At 39.2% G+C, this 21,530-nt stretch overlaps 1 long non-coding RNA gene across 12 annotated transcripts in view; it reads left to right on the top strand.

The window, feature by feature from the left end:
- Positions 1–3,325: 3,325 nt before the first annotated feature.
- The window catches only part of LOC124967211 (uncharacterized), a 59,499-nt gene continuing 41,294 nt past the window's right edge, over positions 3,326–21,530 (top strand). For all 12 annotated transcript variants that reach the window (XR_007105482.1, XR_007105484.1, XR_007105480.1 and 9 more), the window contains exons 1-4: positions 3,326–3,434; positions 4,275–4,349; positions 19,903–20,032; positions 20,417–20,512. This is a non-coding gene — a long non-coding RNA (uncharacterized LOC124967211). The remainder of the gene's footprint in view (positions 3,435–4,274; positions 4,350–19,902; positions 20,033–20,416; positions 20,513–21,530) is intronic.

Genomic DNA, 21,530 nt, shown 5'->3' with positions numbered 1-21,530 from the left:
AAATTTAAAAAGGTGCCAAAAGCATAAGTTTCAGAAAAGACAGCATGTTTGACAAATGGTACCAGAAAAAATGAATAGCCACACATAGAAGCATGAAAAATCAACCCAAAGAGGATCAAAGACCTGTAACAGTGAAATTGCTAGAAGAAAATATATGAACAACATTCTAACACATTGACTTCCTTAGAACCCTAAAGTTCAAGAAGTAAGACCAAAAATCAGTAAGTAGAATAATATTATATTAAAAAGCTTCTGAAAAATGAAGGGAACAATTAAGAATGTAAAGAGAGCCTACATAATGTAGAAAATAATTGCCAAGTAGTCTTCTGATGGGGATTAATAATAACCAGAAAACATAAAGAACTAAAAAAAATTAACACCAAGAATGTTAATAACTCAATAAATGGATGAAACAGCTAAAGAGACATTACTCAAAAGAAATACAAATGGTCAAGAGATATAAGAAAAATTGTTCAACATCCTTAGCAATCAGGGAGATGTAAATAAAAATTACACTGAGATTTCATTTCACCCCAGTTTGAATGGTAGTTATCAAGAATACAGATAACAGTAATTACAGGCAAGGATGTAAGGGAGAAGGTAAACTTATACATTGGTGGTGGGACTACAAATCAGTACAAGCAATCTGGAAAGCAATATGGAGAGTCCTTAAACGACTAGGAATAGAACCACCATATGACCCCAGTATCGCATTCCTTAATATTCACCTAAAAGATCTAAAATCAGCAAACTATAGAGGTACCTACAAAGCAATGTTTACTGTAGCACACTCCACAACAGACAAGTTATGGAACCAGCCTAGGTGCCCATCAACAGATAGATGGATAAAGAAAATGTGGCATATATAAATAATGGAATTCTATTTAGCCATAAAGAAGAATGAAATCATGTCATTTGTTAGCAAATGGATGGGACTGAAAAATATGCTAAGTGACATATGTCCAACTTAGAATTTAAGGGTTCAACGTTCTCTTTCACATGTGAAAGCAAGAGGGAAAGAAAAGGAATAAGAAAGGGGACTCTCCTCAAAAGAGAAGGGTGACCAGTACAGAAGAAGTAGGAGAAAAAGTGAGGGAGAAAGAAAGGAAAAGAGGAAGAAGTGGGGAATAATATTGACCAAATTATGCTATTTGTATGCATGAATGTATCACAGTGCATTCTAATTTGATAAGTAACAATAATTCACCAATTAAAAAATAATATATAGAAAGAAGACCAGTAGAGTATAGGAAGGGGTTAGGGGTGAGGGAGAAGGGGAAAGAAGTGGATAGTACTGGGGATTGAAATGGAAAAAATCATGTTATATACACTCACAGTGCATTCTAATTTGATAAGTAACAATAATTCACCAATTAAAAAATAATATATAGAAAGAAGACCAGTAGAGTATAGGAAGGGGTTAGGGGTGAGGGAGAAGGGGAAAGAAGTGGATAGTACTGGGGATTGAAATGGAAAAAATCATGTTATATACATTTAGGGATATGTCTAAATGAATCCCACTATTAGATAATTCAATGTATTAAAGACAAAAATTTAAAAAATTATCCTTAGGAAAAAAAGATGTTGCTCATGTCCCTTTCCTGGCATCTTCAAGATTATCAACAGAGATTGAGCTTACTTTATGTCACAGGGATCAAGACTCCCTAGCATGGAGGCTAAGACACTACATCAATTTATAAGTTGAAACTGCTACTATAACAAATTTCTACAAATGTGGTGCCTTAAAAATAAGACAAATGTAATACATTATAATAAAAATGCTGAGATGGTCTTTCTAGGATGAAATCAAGGTTTGGTGGGGAGGGATGTGTTCCTTTCTGGAGGCTCTACAAGAGAATTTATTTCCTTGTAATGATCTTTAAAGCTAGGGGCCACCAACATTCCTTGATTCATGGATCCCTTCCTCCTCTGGCTGGCAAAATTAAATCTCCAGTAGTTACATCTTTCTGACCATTCTTCTGTGGTTTTATACCTTCTTCTGTCTTTAATCTCAATTTAAAAGATTCACTAATTTTAAGGACTGTCGTGGCTTGGACTTGGAATGTGTCCCAAAAGCCCCTGTGTTGAAGTTTTGGTCCTCAAAACAGCAATGTTCAGAATTTGTGTTTTGGGGAAGTGATTAACCCCCAATATTATTCTCCAATTCTCCACCATCAGAAAGTTGCACCTTTCACTTACACATCCATGTTACCTTCATGCATTTTTTTTTTTCCCATTCTACTATTCCCAAATCCCGTCCCACCACGCAGTCCTGCTACGGTCTAGCACACTCAGGCCTTCCTTTGCCCATTCTCACATACAAGACCCTGCTAGACGCTTCCTCGTGGTCAGAGGCCTCAGCATGAGCTCACGTCCCACATTCGCGTTCACGTTCCCAGCCCGTGGGACGCTCCACTACTGCCTGCCCTAAGAACCTCTGCGCGCTGCCAGCTTGAAACAGGATTCCAAACTGCAGCTCGGCCCTGCCAACGTGGTCGCTGAAGCCATGATGCCAAGTCTGAATCTGGAAGGGGCAGACCGCTTTGGCCCCACCCATCCTGGTGCTGGGAAACGTTTGTGCCCCCAGGCCTTGCCGCACAATATGTCGCCAGGTGAGTGGTAGAAGCCTGGGGCACGCAGGTGCTCTTAGACTGGGCTGTGTCAAACACAAATCCCACTAGAGGTATTGTTGGTTTTCTTTTTTCTTTTTGCAGTGCTGGGGATCAAAGCCAGGGCCTTGTGTTTGGAATGGTAAGCAGTCTACCAACTGAGCTATATCCCTGATCTTCCACTAGAAGAGACTTGGATTTAAAAAGTGATTTAAAAGGGATTGCAGGGTTGGGGTTGTGGCTCAGTGGTAGAGGGCTTACCTAGCATGTGTGAGATTCTATTCTCAGTACCGCATATAAATAAAAATAAAGGTCCACCGACAACTAAAATGCATATGTTAAAAATAATTTCAAAATATTGCAATAATCAATTAGGATTTATAGCCCACGGGGAGGGTGAGGGGTTAGTGGATAGTAAAGCACTAGGGGAAACTTAAAGGGCTGTGAGGATTGTGGTTAAAGTTACTTGTTAAGATTCTTTCTGGAGTGAGAAGAAGGAGGACTACGCAAAAACGATGCTCAGAGGAGCCTGATCAAACTTTGCTTCAGGGAGTCCTTGTCAGCTGAGGGTTTTTGAAAAGTTCTAAGCAGCTTGGTTGGAAGCAGTTTTAGCTTGTGGTTAGCCGTACCATTAGAAGGCATGTGAGCATGACTCAGCAGGCTGTCCTTTCCTGGACTACACTTCCCAGAGGCCTCTAGGGCCAGTCCTTCCTCCCGCGAGAACTAGTTCTGAGGCCTGGGCGGGATCTTCCGACTGGTTTGCAGAGGGCCTCAGGGCTTTGTGAGGGTTTGGGTTCGGCTGGATCTACCTGGAGTGGAGCGAAGGTGAGTAGAACAGAGGGAGCGAGCTTAGGTGAGTTGGCTGCGAGCCCAGCGTGGCGTTTCTGAAGCCCTGGCCCGTGAGGCTTGTGTGGGGAACGGGAAACCTGAGAAGGGGCGACAGTGAGGAGTGTGCGAATGATGCTTACTGGTCTTTATAGGGGCGCGTGTCTGTGCGGTCGTGGACGGACCTGTGCGGAAGGGACAGGACTTGATTAGCCCTTATGATCGCGCGTGTGAGTGGAGTTTAATTGTGACCACTTGTTTAATTATCGTTAGCGCGTGCGAGGTTCCGTGAGCGCGTGTCCGCTTGGTAAATGTGTGTTTATGTCCGTTTCCCGAACTGCGTGCGTGGGTGTGTCGGAGGTTCTGAGATTTGTAGCTTTCCTCCGTGTGTTTGTGATGTTGTTGGCGTAGGGTGCTGGTGAATTTGTTGGTGTCACTGTGTTCCCTAGGTGGATGGTATTGAAGGTACGAGGTTCCTGTGAACCCCGCTATGTGACTCTTGTGTCTCCGTGGTATTTGAGATTGTGCACGCGCGCGCGCGGCCGATTGCTTTTAGGTTTGGGTACCTCTGACGTTTGTCCCTTGGTGTGTGTTTTTTAACATTGTGTCCTTATCGCTTGTGTGGGGCGTCTTTATGCTTCTGTGACTCCAGCCAGAATTGTCAGTTGAGAGACAAATTCTGCCCAGAAGTGCAGTAACCCTGATTTTCTCTAATGCTCAAATTTCTCTGATCAAAGTGTATGCGTGGGACAATCGGGACTGACCTTAACTGACCTCTGAAATGATCCATGTGACTCCCAGAAGACTCTGGTGTTTCCTGACTCCTTTTTCTTTCCCCAGCTCTGCCCTGCTTGGATGGAGGCCTCCAGAGAGGAATCAGGAACGGCTGTTGAACATCCACAAGGCACCTGAAAGGTAGCGGATCATTTCCTGTTCTCTTGAGACTTCTTGCTCATTAGGTAACATGATTCCTATAGTTTTCTCTTTGAAAAACTGGTGTCTCCATACTCCAACTTCTGTCCCCCACCACTTACATTTTCCGATTGTCAGGTGGTTTTAATTCTACTTTATCTTGTTTTTTTTTTTTTTTAAATTTATTTTTTATTTTTTTGGTAGTTGTATGTGAACAGCATGCCTTTATTATATTTGTTTATTTTAATGTGGTGCTAAGAATGAAGCCCAGTGCCTCACATGTGTTAGGCAAGTGCTCTACTGCTTTGCTGGAGCCCCAGCCCCAACCCCTCTGCTGTATTTTTTAATAATGTTTTTCTATTATTATAAAAGCAAAACATGATTATTTGTAATATTTTCAAAAGTTCAGATATCCCCAGTGAATTAAAATCAATGAGTGTTAATATGTCCTTGCCAGTACATTTTATGTGCATGTATAACTTGCAAGTTTTAAAAATTTTCTGTAGTTTGGTTTTGTTTGTGTGTGTGTGTTTGCACTGCCTCAAGTCCGTGGCCTCATTCAATGTGAGGCAGGCCCTAAAATAGTTTTGAAAACTTGAATTTACACATTTACCTTGCAGCATATCCTACCTTTTCACATGTAATCATATTCGACTATTTTTCCACATGGCTTAATTTCAAAAACACTGTGAGGTACCTAATACTTATCTGAATGCTTGTTTTATTTTCTTCCAAATTATACACAGAAATGATATAAAACACCTGTGGGTGTAGTTTATCAAATAATTATAAAGACACATTCAAGTAATACTGAGGTCAAGAAATAGAAAACAGTCCTCACTGAAAAAGCCCCTCATTTACCCCATATACAATCATAAACAACATTGTGTTCTGATACTGATAATCACTATGATCATTTCTTTGCCTTTCATTAGAACTTTAGTACCTGTATGTGATGCCCTGTACCATATAGGTTTGGTTTTTATGGGTTTTTTAGATGAGTATGAACAGAAAAGTTTAGTGTTCTTTTTAATAAAAAATTAAAAAGAAACCACAGCTCATTTTAATATTGTTGTATATATACTATACCCTCCATAAGCATATTATAATTGACTTATCCGTTATACATTTAGTAGACAAGTTAATTCTGATTTTTTGACTCACACATGTATGCATTTGTGCTTCCCTTCTTGTAGCATGTATACCTAGGATTAAATTGCTGATGCAAAGGATTGGTACATCTTCAGTTTTATTAGGCAGTGCCAAAGTTTTCTCTCAAGATACTGTGCAACAGTTTATAGGGATTCCTTTTGCTCCATATCTATTCCACTGTTGGTATTGTCTGTCTTTTCAATTTTTCCCAAATTGCAATGTCTAATATTATCACATTATTTTATATTTCTTTCATTATTAGTGAAATTCAGTAGTTGTTCTTGTGCATTAGAATATCCTCTTTTTCTAAAATGCTCCTCCAAGTATTTTGTCAGTTTTTAACCTTTTATTTTCATCTATTATTATGATTAAATTTTTATTATTATCAGTAATAGTACTAGTACTAGTAGTAGGAATTGAACCCCGGGCTGCTTTACCACCAAGCTACATCTCCAACCCTTCTTACTTTATTTAGAAGTAGGGTCTAGCTAAGTTACCAAGGCTGGCCTTGAACTTGGGATTCTTCTATCTCAGCCTTCTGAGTAGCTGGGAATTTTAGGTGTAAACCACCACTGTGCCCCACTTTGCCAATTATTAATGGGATTGTTTTTCTCTGATATAACAGTGTGTGTGTGTGTGTGTGTGTGTGTAAGTGTAATCAGAGAGAAAAAGAGACTCTCATATGTGTATATATTTTCAGTATATTAGCCTTTTGTCAGTTATATATGTGATATTTTTTCCTGCTTGGCTCAGATTTTACTATTCGTTGTTCTTTTTCGTTGAAGTTCTGGGTTTTGATATAATGAAGTCTTTTCCTGTGATTAGTCCTTTAGAAATTTTCTTCTATCTTGAAATAAGGAAAAGTTCATGTTCTCTTCTAAAAGCTTTCTAGTTTATTGCTTTAACATTTATTATTTTCTGTAGGGAAGTACTCAATTTCATCTTTCCCCCAATGTGGGAATTCAGTTGTAGCAGTATCATATATTTAAAAATGTATCTTTTCTGCACTGATATGAAGTGCCAATTTAGTAATAAATTAAGTGACTGTAAATATCTATGTCTATCTTTCAATTCTATAGTCTGTCCCATTGTTCTGTTTGTCTCTTCTTGCCGTAGTACCACACTACTCTATTTGCTGTAATTTTATATTGGAATAAGTCCTCTCACCTTCTTTTTCCTCAGCAATATCTTAGCCATTTGTTTTCCCTTGTATTTCCATATAAATTCTTGAATTGTCTTGTTTGCACCAAGCATCTCTTGGGATTTTGATTGAATTGTATTGTATGTATATGGACAGAATTAGATGGGTAGAAATTTGGGGAGTCCTCCAGTAATATAAACCTCTCAGTTGATTGGGGTCTTCTAAATGTTTTTCAACAAGGTCATGCTTATCTTCTGTACATAGTTCTAGACAACTAAGTATCATTTTGTACAGCTTTCGATTGATTGTCAGGAATTTGAACACTTCAGATCATGATCAACATAGGAAATTTAGCCTGTGTTTTTTATAATAAGGAACTATGACAAGTTTCCCTTCTTTTCTTCCTTCTTTTATTACTCTGTTTCCCTCCTTGACCTTCAAGAAAAGTAGATTTGATAGAAAAACTGAAATGACTGTACGCTAACTTGAACAGCTAGGTTATAAGAGAAAAGTTTTGAAAATTCACTTGCTAATGTCCCATAGAACATGAATTCCATTTACATGCACCACGTTCTTTCCCAAGAACAATAGCTTCAGCTTATAGTTGAGCAGAACCAAGACATTCAGTTTTCCTCAATTCAGTCTTGAACTCTAAAGTGTTGAACCTTTCAGACAACAAACAAGTTACTGGGATAAGATAAAACTGTGGGTAAAAGGTTTTTTGTTTTTTTTTTTTCCAAAAATAGTTTTAATTATAGATGGGCACAGTACCTCTATTTTATTTTATCATTATTAGTAGGTTAGTAGGTTTTTTTTTTTTTTTTTGGTGATGCTGAGGACCAAACCCTGTGCCTCACATGAGTTAGGCAAGCATTCTACCACTGAGCTACAACCCCAGCCCAATAAATCTCTTTATACATGTTATCCTGCCACTCCTCCTTTATTTTCCTTTTTTGAAGGTATTTAATGCTGTTAATTATGCTTTTATTTCAGTTTCCTGTGTTGATTTTTGATATATTTGTCCTCTTTTAAATTCTTTTCTAGGAAGTCTGTATTTCCCTTTAGTTTTATATGAAACATGAGAATTATAATTACATAGGAGTGTATTTTGTCTTGATCACTTTGATTAAATTTTAGTTTTGATTAAATTTCAAATTTGCATAAGTTGTAAGACTCGATATTGAGTATTCTTTTGTACCTGTTACTCATATTCACCGATTGTTACATAGTGGACTATTAGCATTATCATTCCTGCATGCACTCTTATTCTTTGTCTCTCTTTCTCCACATGCACATATATACAAACACACACCAAAACACAAGTTTTATCTGAACCATTTGAGAGTAAAGTGTAGACATTTTGCCCCTTTTGCCCTTTACCACCTCAGTGTATAATTATTTAAGAACAAGAATATTCACTTACAGGGCTGGGGGTGTGGCTCAGTGGTAGAACCTAGCATATGTGAGGCACTGGGTTCAATCCTCAGCACCATACAAAAATAAATAAATAAAATACAGATATTGTGTCCATGTACAACTAAAAAAATTTTAAAAATTTTCACTTACATAACTACAGTTATCAAAGTAAGAAACTGTGATACTGTTATCTAACCCATAATTTATATTTAAATGTTTTTCACTCATCCACATAATGTCCTTTATAGCACATTATCCTACTCTCTCTCCTACACAATGTCCAAGATCCAGTCTGTGATCACATATTCAATTTACTTATCATGTCTCTCTAATCTTTAATTTGGAAGAGTTGCTCTCTCTTTCCTAGTCTTTCATGACCTTGACATTTTTGAAAGGGATAATCTGGTTATTTTGTAAAATGTCCCTTCATTTCAGTTTGTCCTATGATTCCATACTTACATTTAGGTCATGATTTCTGTGGCAGGACTGTTGCAAATGTGATATTTTATTCTCAGTACATCACATTAGAAGATACTTGATGTTGGCTTCTTCCATTTTTGAGTATGTTAACTTTGATAATTGATTAAGGTGGTAAATACCATAGTTTTCACTATAATATTAGTATTTGTTTTTAATTAGTAGGTGATATATGAGGAGATGCTTTGAAAATATAGAAATAACTTTTCACTAAACTTCCACCCTCTAGTTTAACATCCATTTGTAACTATCGTCTGGATCTATTTTACTATGATGTTTTCAAAATGGAAAGTTCTTTTTTTAATCTCCAATATTTTGTCCATATTAACTTGTTGGCATTTTACTATAAAGAAGAGCTTTCACTTCTCCCCTACTTATTTGTTAATTTGTTTATGTCAGTGTGAATTCATAGATTTTTATTCACTGAGTTGTCCCTGTTACTATTTATTTTCATATTCATATTTTCCTGGATTTGGAGAGGCAGAGCTGCCTGTGGACTTGGCCTGCTTCTGCACCACCTTGCCGTTTTTCCTTCATTGAAGTCCGTAGGGTTAGAGACAAACTCACTCCACTGATGGGAACAAGGGCTTCACTCTGTGGTCAGATTTGGAGCCGAGCATGAGGCTGCTGGGTATCCTGGATCCCCTTTCCCTATTTCTGGGTTGGAACTGGGCTGTACTGTGGATTTCTCTGGCATCCCTGACCTCTAACTGTGGCACTTTTGACACACTGGGAGGGAGGTTCCACCTAGACACTCTGTTGGGAGAACGTTGTGGAGGCTGGAAAAATGGCCACGGGAATCCTGAGAGCCAAAAAGGAGGTGAGGATTACCTGTAATTACATCTTGGCTGTCAATAGGATCTCTGCCACCCCGCCCCTTACCTTTACGGCCCAGGAGGCTGCCTTGCTGACAAATATCATTCCTTGTCCTGGAGGAGTGGCTCATCTTACATGGAGCCCTTCCTTAGCATACCCATCTTTTCCATCCATTCCTCACAACAACACACAGAGCAGTTTCAGTAATAACACAGGGATATCCATGCTCAGTTGTCCAACAACGTGGATAAAAAAACAAGGACAAGCAGAGGACCTGTGGCCTGAATGGTTTGGAGGACTCCCAGGAGAAGGAGAACTGAGTTGTAGCCAAAGGGTTTGGTAAGTTGGAGAGTTGGGGGGAAGAGTGGGAAGAGTGTAGGAAACAGTTTGTTTCAGAGACTGGGCCTCTGGACATACGACCATTGCCACAGTGTGGAAGGAATGTAGTAGCCAATTGACCTATTAAAGGTTAATTAAAAAATAATGTACAGGTGAAGATAGAGACTATTCACACATGGAGCAGGGAGGAATTTGATCTGCTGTGAACTGAATTTTACACTTGAAAGCGCTTTCAGCATCAGCAATTGGGAGGTTTTCACAAAAAAGTCTCTCAAGTTCCTGCTTCTCTAAAAATTAATCTGCCCTAAACCTGCACTGTTCTTTGGTGTAGGGCAATTTTAGCAGAACAGTGTCTTCACCATTTGGACAGAGCCTGGAGGAGAAGTTTGCTGCACTGCCTACAGTCTTCTTCATACTGTGGTTAAAATCATTCTCAAGTTAACATTTTTTGCCCTCCTCTCTCATTTTATAACCTCCCCAGTCCCTGAGAGATATGTTTCTTCCACCTTTGAGTTTAGTGGAGACAGATCAAACAATTCTATGTGCCAGGCTGGGGAACACAGACTTTATCTTTGAGTAATCTGGGTTTTTAAGGATATTAAGAAGGGTCTGAGCATCAGAAAATCACTGTTGTGTGGGAAAATAGTGGTTGAGAGACTATAGGAATTTTCTGCTTTCTAGTTCTTGAGAATGGTGACTAGGATACCCTTGAGTTAATTAAGTGAACATTTATTGAGTATGAATACAGTTATCAGAATGACACTATCATTTTTTTTTTATTGTAAACAAATGGGATACGTGTTGTTTCTGTTTGTACATGGCGTAAAGGCATACCATTTGTGTAATCATAAATTTACATAGGGTAATGTTGTTTGATTCATTCTGTTATTTTTTCCCTTCCCCCCACCCTTCCCACCCCTCTTTTCCCTCTATACAGTCCTTCCTTCCTCCATTCTTGCCCCCCCCAACCCTAACTCTAATCCTAACACTAACCCCTCCCACCCCCCATTAAGTGTCATCATCCACTTATTAGCAATATCATTCGTCCTTTGGTTTTTTGAGATTGGCTTATCTCATTAGCATGATATTCTCCAATTTCATCCATTTGCCTGCAAATGCCATAATTTTATCATTCATTATGGCTGAGTAATATTCCATTGTGTATATATATATATATATACCACAGTTTCTTTATCCATTCATCAATTGAAGGACATCTAGGTTGGTTCCTCAATCTGGCTATTGTGAACTGAGCAGCTATGAACATTGATGTGGCTGTATCTCTGTAATATGCTGATTTTAAGTCCTTTGGGTATAGGCCAAGGAATGGGATAGCTGGGTCAAATGGTGGTTCCATTCCAAGTTTTCTAAGGAGTCTCCACACTGCTTTCCAGACTGGCTGCACCAATTTGCAGCCTCACCAGCAATGTATGAGTGTACCTTTCTCCCCACATCCTCTCCAACACCTATTGTTGCTTGTATTCTTGATAATCGCCATTCTAATTGGGGTGAGATGGAATCTTAGGGTGGTTTTGATTTGCATTTCTCTTATTACTAGAGATGTTGAACATTTTTCCATATGTTTGTTGATTGCTTGTAGATCTTCTTCTGTGTTATGTGTATTCATTTCCTTAGCCCATTTGTCGATTGGATTATTTGTATTCTTGTTGTAGAGTTTTTTGAGTTCTTTATAGATTCTGGAGATTAGTGCTCTATCTGAAGTATGATTGGCAAAGATTTTCTCCCACTCTGTAGGCTCTTTCTTTGCATTGCTGATAGTTTCCTTTGCTGAGAGAAAGCTTTTTAGTTTGAATCTATCCCAGTTATTGATTCTTGCTTTTATTTCTTGTGCTATGGGAGTCCTGTTGAGGAAGTCTGGTCCTAAGCTGACATGTTGAAGCTCTGGACCTACATTTTCTTCTATAAGATGCAAGGTCTCTGGTCTGATTCCAAGGTCCTTAATCCATTTTGAGTTTAGTTTCGTGCATGGTGAGAGATATGGGTTTAGTTTCATTCTGTTGCATATGGATTTCCAATTCTCCCAGCACCATTTGATGAAGAGGCTATCTTTTCTCCATTGCATATTTTTGGCCCCTTTGTCTAGTATGAGAAAATTGTATTTATTTGGGTTTGTGTTCTTGTCCTCTATTCTGTACCATTGATCCACCTTTCTATTTTGTACCAATACCATGCCGTTTTTGTTACTATTGCTTTGTAGTAGAGTTGAAGATCTGGTATTGCGATACCCCCTGCTTCACTCTTTCTGCCAAGGATTGCTTTAGCTATTCTGAGTTTTTTATTCTTCCAGATGAATTTCATAATTGCTTGCTCTATTTCTGTAAGGTACATCATTGGGATTTTAATTGGAATTGCATTGAATCTGTATATCACTTTTGGTAGTATTAATTTTGACAATATTAATTCTTCCTATCCAAGAACATGGGAGATCTTTCCATCTTCTAAGGTTTTCTTTAATTTCTTTATTTAGTGTTCTGTAGTTCTGATTGTAGAGATCTTTCACCTCTTTTGTGAGATTGATTCCCAAGTATTTTATTTTTTTTGATGCTATAGTGAATGGGGTAGTTTTCCTAATTTCTCTTTCTGAAGATTCATCACTTATGTATAAAAATGCCTTAGATTTATGTGCATTGATCTTATATCCCGCTACTTTACTGAATTCACTTATGAGATCTAAAAGTTTTCTGGTGGAATTTACTGGTTCCTCTAAGTATATAATCATATCATCAGCCAACAGGGATAGTTTGAGTTTCTTTTCCTATTCGTATCCCTTTAATTTCTTTGGTCTGTCTAATTGCTCTGGCTAGAGTTTCAAGGATGATATTGAAAAGAAGTGGTGAAAGAGGGCATCCCTGCCTTGTTCCAGTTTTTAGGGGGAATGCTTTCAGTTTTTCACCATTTAGAATGATATTAGCCATGGGCTTAGCAGAGATGGCCTTTACAATGTTAAGGAATGTTCCCACTATCCCTATTTTTTCTAGTGTTTTGAGCATGAAGGGGTGCTGTATTTTATCAAATGCTTTTTCTGCATCTATCGAAATAATCATGTGATTCTTGACATTAAGTCTATTGATATGGTGAATTACATTTATTGATTTCCTGATGTTGAACCAACCTTGCCATCCCTGGGATGAAACCCACTTGATCGTGGTGCACTATCTTTTTAATATGTTTTTGTATGCGATTTGCTAAAATTTTGTTGAGAATTTTTGCGTCGATGTTCATTAAGGATATTGGTCTGAAATTTTCTTTCCTCGATGTGTCTCTGTCTGGTTTAGGTATCAGGGTAATATTGGCTTCATAGAATGAGTTTGGGAGGGTTCCCTCCTCTTCTATTTTATGGAAAACTTTGAAAAGTATTGGAATGAGCTCTTCTTTAAAGGTTTTGTAGAACTCGGCTGAGAACCCATCTGGTCCTGGACTTTTCTTTGTTGGTAGGCTTTTGATGACTTCTTCTATTTCATTACTTGAAATTGGTCTATTTAAATTGTGTATGTCCTCCTCGTTCAGTTTAGGCAATTCATATGTCTCTAGAAACCTGTTGATGTCTTCGAAATTTTCTATTTTGTTGGAGTATAGATTTTCAAAATAGCTTCTAATTATGTTTTGTATTTCATTTGTTTCTGTTGTGATATTTCCTTGTTCATTCCGAATTTTAGGGATTTGGATTTTCTCTTGTCTTCTCTTTGTTAGTGTGGCTAAAGGTTTATCAATTTTGTTTATTTGTTTGAAGAACCAACTATTTATTTTGTCAATTTTTTGTATTGTTTCTTTTGTTTAAATTTCGTTGATTTGAGCTCTGACTTTAACTATGACTGTCTTCTACTACTTTTGCTGTTGTTCTGTTCTTTTTCTAGGGCTTTGAGCTGTAGTGTTAGGTCGTTTATTTGTTGAGTTTTACTTCTTTTATTAAATGCGCTCCATGAAATAAATTTTCCTCTAAGTACTGCTTTCATAGTGTCCCAGAGATTTTGATATGATGTTTCTTTGTTCTCATTTACCTCTAGAGAATTTTTTATTTTCCTTCCTAATATCTTCTGTTATCCATTCATCATATAATAGCATATTGTTTAATCTCCAGGTGTTGGAGTAGTTTCTGTTTTTTACTCTTTCATTTATTTCTAACTTCAATCCATTATGATCTGATAGAATATAAGGTAGTGTCTCTATCTTCTTGTATTTGCTAACATTAGCTTTGTGGCATAATATATGGTCTATTTTAGAGAAGGATCCATGTGCTGCTGTGAAGAAAGTGTATTCGCTCTTGGTTGGATGGTATGTTCTATAAATGTCTGTTAAGTCTAAATTATTGATTGTGTTATTGAGATCTATGGTTTCTTTGTTCAGTTTTTGTTTGGAAGATCTGTCCAGTGGTGAAAGAGGTGTGTTAAAATCACCTAGTATTATTGTGTTATGGTCCATTTGGTTTCTAAAATTGAGAAGGGTTTTTTTGACATACGTGGATGAGCCCCTGTTTGGGGCATAGATGTTTATGATTGTTATGTCTTGCTGATTTATGCTTCCCTTAAGCAGTATGGAATGTCCTTCTTTAACCCTTCTGACTAACTTTGGCTTGAAGTCCACATTATCTGAAATGAGGATGGATACTCCAGCTTTTTTGCTGAGTCCATGTGCGTGGTATGTTTTTCCCCATCCTTTCACCTTTAGTCTATGGGTATCTCTTTCTATGAGGTGAGTCTCTTGAAGGCAACATATTGTTGGATCTTTCTTTTTAATCCAATCTGCCAGACTATGTCTTTTGATTGATGAATTCAGGCCATTAACATTCAGGGTTATTATTGAGATATGATTTGTATTCCCGGTCATTTGGTTCATTTTTAAAATTGTATTTATTTATTTAATTATTTTTGACACACCTTGGTTCCTCCTTTATTTGACAGTTCCTTTAGGGTAATTCCTCCCTTTGCTGATTTGCTTCGTTGTTTTTTATCTCTTCCTCATGGCATATTTTGCTGAGAATGTTCTATAATGCTGGCTTTCTTTTTGTAAATTCTTTTAGCTTTTGTTTATCATGGAATGATTTCATTTCATCGTCAAATTTGAAGGTAAGTTTTGCTGGGTATAAGATTCTTGGTTGGCATCCATTTTCTTTCAGAGCTTGAAAAATGTTGTTCCAGGCCCTTCTAGCTTTTAGGGTCTGGATTGAAAAATCTGTTGTTATCTGCATTGGTTTCCCCCTGAATGTAATTTGGTTCTTTTCTCTCACAGCCTTTAAAATGCTGTTTTTATTTTCTATGTTAGGTATTTTCATTATAATGTGCCTTGGTGTTGGTCTGTTGTAATTTTGTGTATTTGGAGTCCTATAAGCCTCTTGAACTTGATTTCCCATTTCATTCTTCAGATTTGGGAAATTTTCTGATATTATTTCATTGAATAGATTGTTCATTCCTTTGGTTGTTTCTCTGTGCCTTCCTCAATCCCAGTAATTCTCAAATTTGACCTTTTCATGATATCCCATAGTTCTCGGAGATTCTGTTCATGGTTTCTTACCATCTTCTCTGTTTGTTCAACTTTGTTTTCAAGGTTAAATATTTTGTCTTCAATATCTGAGGTTCTGTCTTCCAGGTGTTCTATCCTATTGGTTATGCTTTCTATGGAGTTCTTAATTTGGTTTATTGTTTCCTTCATTTCAAGGATTTCTGTTTGTTTTTTTTCAAAATCTCTAACTCTTTATTGAAATGATCTTTTGCTTCCTGTATTTGCTCTTTTAACTGTCGATTGGTGCTATCATTCAGTGCCTGCATTTGCTCTTTCATCTCCTCCTTCAATGCCTGTATTTGCTCTTTCATCTCATCGTTTGCTTCCCTGATCATTTTAATTATGTACATTCTGAACTCCCTTTCTGTCATTTCTTCTGCCATGCTGTCGTTGGATTTTATTGATGTAACATCTAGATTTGTTTGGGGCATTTTCTTCCCTTGTTTTCTCATATTGTTCCGGAATCAGTGGGTCATTAAAATATTGCAGATTCCCTATATTGACTTATAATGTCCCTGAAGATTGCTAGTATATCCCCTCTTATCCTTTAGTAGCCTGCAGTCTTGGAGGAAGTTGATAATGCGGTGCTCCACAAGGAAACTGCCTCTCTAGGGTTGGTGACCCTCAGGTGGGGTATATTCCCTAATAGTGGGCAGAGATACCTCCACTTGTTGACCAATGGTCATCCAAAGGGGAACTAGGCTGCAGGCTGAGGCAAGGCCTGTTTGTGCCTGTGTCTCTGGTTTTACCGTCCTTGTGGGAATACCTCCCCCGGCAGGGAAGACTCACCCGGTGGGGAGGTCTCGCTGGTCAGTTCCCCTCCTAGAGGTTCCCCTCAATCTACAACTACCGCCTGGGCTGGGTTGTCTTCCTCTGCAACGTTCCCACGGCCTCGGACCTACCTCCTGGGCCTGGGAGCCTCACCCTTCGCAGACGAGTCTCCTTAGGCTGCCTCTCCTCAGAGAATCTGCCCGCAGTCATGGAAACTTCGCTCCGCCCCTAGGCGTGTCTCTGTGCAGCTCTTCCAGCAAGAAGCCGCCTAGGTCCTGGGACCCTGCTCTGCACCTAATCGCCTGGCTATGCGGCCCCTCCTCTGAGCCGCCACCTGGAGCCCTGTACAATAGCTCCGAGACCCAGAGACCCGCCACACACCTCTTTCTCTGGACAGCCGCCGGTGGTCCGATGCAGTCACTGGGAGTCCAAGCAACTCACTTCGCATCTCCTCCTCCCGCCAACTGCCCGTAACCCTAGGCAGTCACTCTGAGTCCAAGTGACCCGCCCTGTTCCTCCTCCTCCCCAGGGTGTTAAGGAGCGGTCGCTCGGAGACCAAGTGGCCCACTGCGCTCCTCCTTCAGGCAGGCCACCGGTGTTCAGGAGCAGTCGCTTTGAGTCCAAACAATTCACCACTCGCCTCCTCCTCTGGCAACTGCCTGTGGCTCTGATGTAGTCACTCCTAGACCAAGCGACCCGCCGGGCTTCTCCTCTTCCTCTGGGCAAGCCCCCAATGTTCAGGAGCGGTCGCTCTGAGTCCAAACAGCTCACCACGCAGCTCCTCCTCAGGCAGGCGCCCGGAGTCCAAGTGTTTGCTCCGAGTCCAAGGGCTGTGCTGAGCCGCCTCCTCTACGATGATCCCAGTTGTCCGTGTTTACCGCTCCAGTGGCGGGGAGGGGCGTATCGTCAAGCAACTCTACTTCTCAAAGTTCCCTGCGTTCCGGGGCTACCGCCCCATCCAGGACACCTCCCCAACGGGAGAGACTCACCCAGCGGCTTTGAGTTGGTCCCAAGTGTCTCACTATGTCCTCTTTTGAATCCTGCGTCCTGGAGCAACATGAAATGCAACCGCCCTCTAGTACACCATCTTGAAAACCCTACTATCATTTTTGATATGGGCTAATTTGGTTATGTCAGATTTGCTTTGACTATGCTTATCGACCCATGAGAGTAGAATTTAGCTAGAAAAAGATTTGTATTTAGTTTAATCCGAAACTTCTTTGTGGGGATTTATATGTTTCTGGATATTTTCAGAGCAACAATGAGTGTTTCTTGTTTGTGAAATATTTCATTTACTTGAAAGTGTTAATACCAAGAATGCATAAGAAATCCCACTTAGGACATTTTCCAAGGTAATATTGAATCTTTTATATAAGTGTTATCTTAACCACTCATAATGTTAATTAGGAAGTAGCCTGATGTGCTAGGAAAAGTCATGAGTTTGTGTCAACTGATATTTCCTGTCACCTCTTTCACTTTCAGTAAGACCTAAGTCATATAACCAACATGTTCCTTAGTGTAGGTTTTTTATTTTATTTTTATTTATTTATTTTTGGTACTGTGGATTGAATTCAAGGAGGCTAAGGCTTATTCAGTAGATTCCTTTCCAGTCAGATATCTATATACTGAAAGAAGAGTCTGTTATTTCCCACCACCTCCAACTACTTACCTAACATACAGTGATTTGATAGAAACAAGGAAACTGTAACACTCACTCCTTTTTAAAAAAAGAAAGAGAGAGAGAGGAGGACTGGAGATGTAGCTTAGTTGAAGAGTACTTACCTAGCATGTAGGAGACCTTGAGTTCAATACCTAGTTTTGAAAACAAAATGAGAAGAAGCAGGCATATAGGACACCTGTTCATTTTGAATTGCCCCTTATTCTTTTAGTTCAGGCAGATATAACCTTCTTGAAAGCTGTGTGAGTTTCTGCTTTATCCAATGTGGACCACTGTGTTAAGCAACAGCTGTAACACAATTATTTTTATCTTTGGGCAGGATATTGGTGCTGTGGGACAATACCCAAAGAATCACAGAAGTCCTTTGGTCTTGCTTGGAGAATCTACTAGGTGTCACCTTTATTTTCAAAGGTCTTAAATTTTGGGTCTTTCAAACATTTGATATGACCTTTTACTCTGAGGCCTTTTTTAAAATTTGAGACTCTTGTAACTAGAGATCCCTGTGGTGTAAAACAGGTTCAGTTTCTCACCTGGTACTGTGATTGTTAATGCCCTCAAAATCCCATATATAAAAGCTTGGTTCCCAGGGTGACACTGTGGGAAGTAGCAGATCTTTAAGGAGGTGGGAATTTATGGAAACCCTTAGGCCATTGGGGGTAATCTCTCTAAGAGGATTGTGGGACCCTGGTCTTTTTTCTGTCTCCACTTCGTCTCTCGTGGTATGAACATCTTGCTCCTTCATGCACTTTCACCATGACACTGCCCTCACTGGGGGCCTGAAAATGGGGCCACCTGATCTGGGTCTGGATGCCAGAATTGTGAGCTAAATAAGCCTCTTTATAAGTTAATTACCTCAAGTAGTTCATTATAATAATGTGAAACTGAACCATACACCTAGCAAGCCCTGTCATGTCTGTGTTTTCCTCTAAATTATGTTACTAATTCTATAATAATTTCCTTATTGCTTCTATTTCTACACATTCTATGTAGCTAGAAACATGCAGCTGGAACTGTGTATATGTGTGTGTGCATATGTGTATGTATGTTTGGCTGGGAATTGAACCTAGGGCCTTGTGCATGTGAGACAAGTGCTCTGCCACTGAGCCTTACCCCAGCCCACAATTGAAACTTTCAACTGACTGTCTGGAGATGTCCTTAGCTGGATTGAGAGGTCATCAGTTACATTTTCTTTGTTTCAAGTTCACACAGCAGTAGTTTTGCTAAATGTATAACAACCTTTTTTCAGCCTGCTGTAGCAGTGTCCTCACTATTTTTTCACCAGTTTAGTGGATTAAAGAATCTAGTAGCTTAAAATGAAATCATTTATTAGTTTACAACTCTTGGTCAGAAAAGAGGACCACTGTATTGAGCAAAAGCTATAACACAATTAGGCCTAGCACAGTTGGACTGATTCTCCTGTATACTCATGTGGCTAGTCAGCTGGCTGCTGAACTGGAGCTGAGCAACTTCATGTGTCTTGTGGTTGACAGGCTGGTTAGTCGGGTTGCTTCAGTTCTTGATTTTCTTCTATGTGGCCTTTTCACTGAACAAGCTCATGTTACTGATACAATGGCCTCAAGGTGCCCTGCACAGGAGTGAAAACCAGTCCCCAAACCAAACACCCTAAAGTAATGCTTGCATCATATTTGCTAATGTCCCATTTCATAAAGCCAATCATGTGGCGAAGCCCAGGGTTAGTGAAGGAGGAAAATGCATAAAGGGTAGAAATAGGCATGATTCACTGGAGGTCTACACTGCCAACAGTCAACCAGTAGGATGCTTTTGACTGTAAGCAATAGGAAACCCCACTTAGGCTGAAAAATAATAACTTAGATCATTTAAAGGGAAGTTCAAAGAGAGGGCACACCTTAAGGTTGGTCCTATAGTTCCATCAGCTTACCAACGAATGGTGTTCTTCAATGTTTCCACTTTGTTCTCTCACCACGTCAGCCTCATCTAGGCTAGTTCCCCTCAGAGTTATAGGATGTTTGCCAGTAGCAATTTCATTTAATTTGGATGATGACCCTATAAGGTAAATACTATTATAATATCCGTCTTATAAGGAAATTGAGACATGGGGAGAGGAGAGTGATGACTGCCGTTTGAACACAGTTTATTGCTGGAATTTTATTTTGGGTGACTGAGTATTTCTCTAGCTGAGAAATTCTGTTTCAGGAGCCTTTTGCCCTCATTCTAAGCTGCAGGCAAGGTGGACTTCTGGATAAGCAGGGATGTGTTTTGTGTTGAAGGCTTTTGTGGTGTTCAGGGACGTGGCTGTGGACTTCACCCAAGAGGAGAGTGGAGGTTGTTAAGCCCTGCTCAGAGGATCCTACTCCAGGGAAGTGATGCTGGAGACCTATAGCCACCTGGTATCGTTAGGTAAGTATGGCAACCCTTAGCACTAAAACTTGCCCCACAGGATATTTTCCACTTGTCATGAGAAAGGTTATACCTTTGGGTTGGGCTTAAAACAGTAATTAATCTTTTTCCTTTTAGTAAATCTGGATTTAGCAGAGTTGAAGCAGATAGCTTGATTTACTCATGTTATGTATGACACTGCATTTCCATGTCTCTTTCCCTGGAAAAGAGAGGCTGGGGCTGTCATTTTACCTCTCTAGACACAGGAGATTTTCATCCCCCAAATATGATTCATTTCTGACTGGAGTTCCCTTTCCTTATTCAACCCTTCTTCTCTGGAGAATTCACTATTCATGGGTCTTTGGTAACCTCATGAGTTCTCTTTGTTTTCTTTCCTATAAATAGAAATTCCACTTTCCAAACCAAAACTTGTTACTCACCTGGAGTGAGGGGAAGAGCCCTGGAGAGAGGAGAGAAAATATTTGCCAGACCTCTGTCCAGGTGAGTGTGAGCATGGGATAGATGGGACAGCATACTGCTTGGCAGATAGGGCAGGAAGAGGCATTTCTCAGATGCTGGGAAGAAGCTCCTCTGCAGGCCTCATAGGCCACTGGTGAGGCTTTCAGGCATTGCCTTCCTTGCAGAATATAATCTTCAATTGTGAGGGAGGAACTTTTCAGAGGGAGAATTTCTTCCCTCCTCTGAAAGCCTCCCTTACTTGTCTTTGTCTTCTCTATAATGCTGTCCACGTTCCTAGTCTTTTTTTCTTTCCTACAGATCTTAAAAACTATACCTACCATATTGGCATCAAATCTTTTGGATGCTGTTTCCTCTTAAGCTAAGAATAACTGATTATCTCCACTTCTCCAGATTATAGCAAGCTGTGAATAATAATAAAATACATACTCATGTGCCAGCACTCTGGTTTTAGAAATGAAACATTACCTAATCAGTTGAAGCTCCCATTTCCAAATTGTATCACATACCTCCCCACTGTCCTGCCCAAAGGGAACTGTATTTCAATATTAGGAATTTATAATGCCCAATTATGTTTCTCTGGAACTTGTGAATATGATAAACTTTGTTTTATTTTTTTCCTGACCCTCTCTTCTGTATTTTCTTTTGGCCATACCTGACTGAGTATCTCGTAAAAGAATATAATACAGGATACAATTTTGGTACATTTATCTGTAGTTTTTTTATTTATATTGTTATGTTTTTATATGCTATTCTAAAAGGAATTGTATTTTAAATTTGACCTTCAGTTGTTTCCTGCTAGTATAGGGAGAATACTATTTGTGTATTGTCCTTGTTTCCTGTCACTTTGCTTAATTCATTGATGAATTATAGCTTTTTTCTAGATTCTTAGAATTTTCCATGTGTAGGTCATGTCATCTATGAGTAAAGACAGTTTTACTCTTCCTTTTTAAATGGAATGCTTTTGATCCTTCCTCCCTCCTTCCTTTCCTCCCCTTCTTTCATTCTTCCATCTTTCCCTCCTTCTCTCTTTCTTCTTATT

This window comes from Sciurus carolinensis, chromosome 16 (genome assembly GCF_902686445.1).
Source record: "Sciurus carolinensis chromosome 16, mSciCar1.2, whole genome shotgun sequence".
NCBI classification, from domain to species: Eukaryota; Metazoa; Chordata; class Mammalia; order Rodentia; family Sciuridae; genus Sciurus; species Sciurus carolinensis.
Note: the sequence above shows the minus strand (reverse complement) of the source record. Positions and strands in the feature narration are given on the sequence as shown.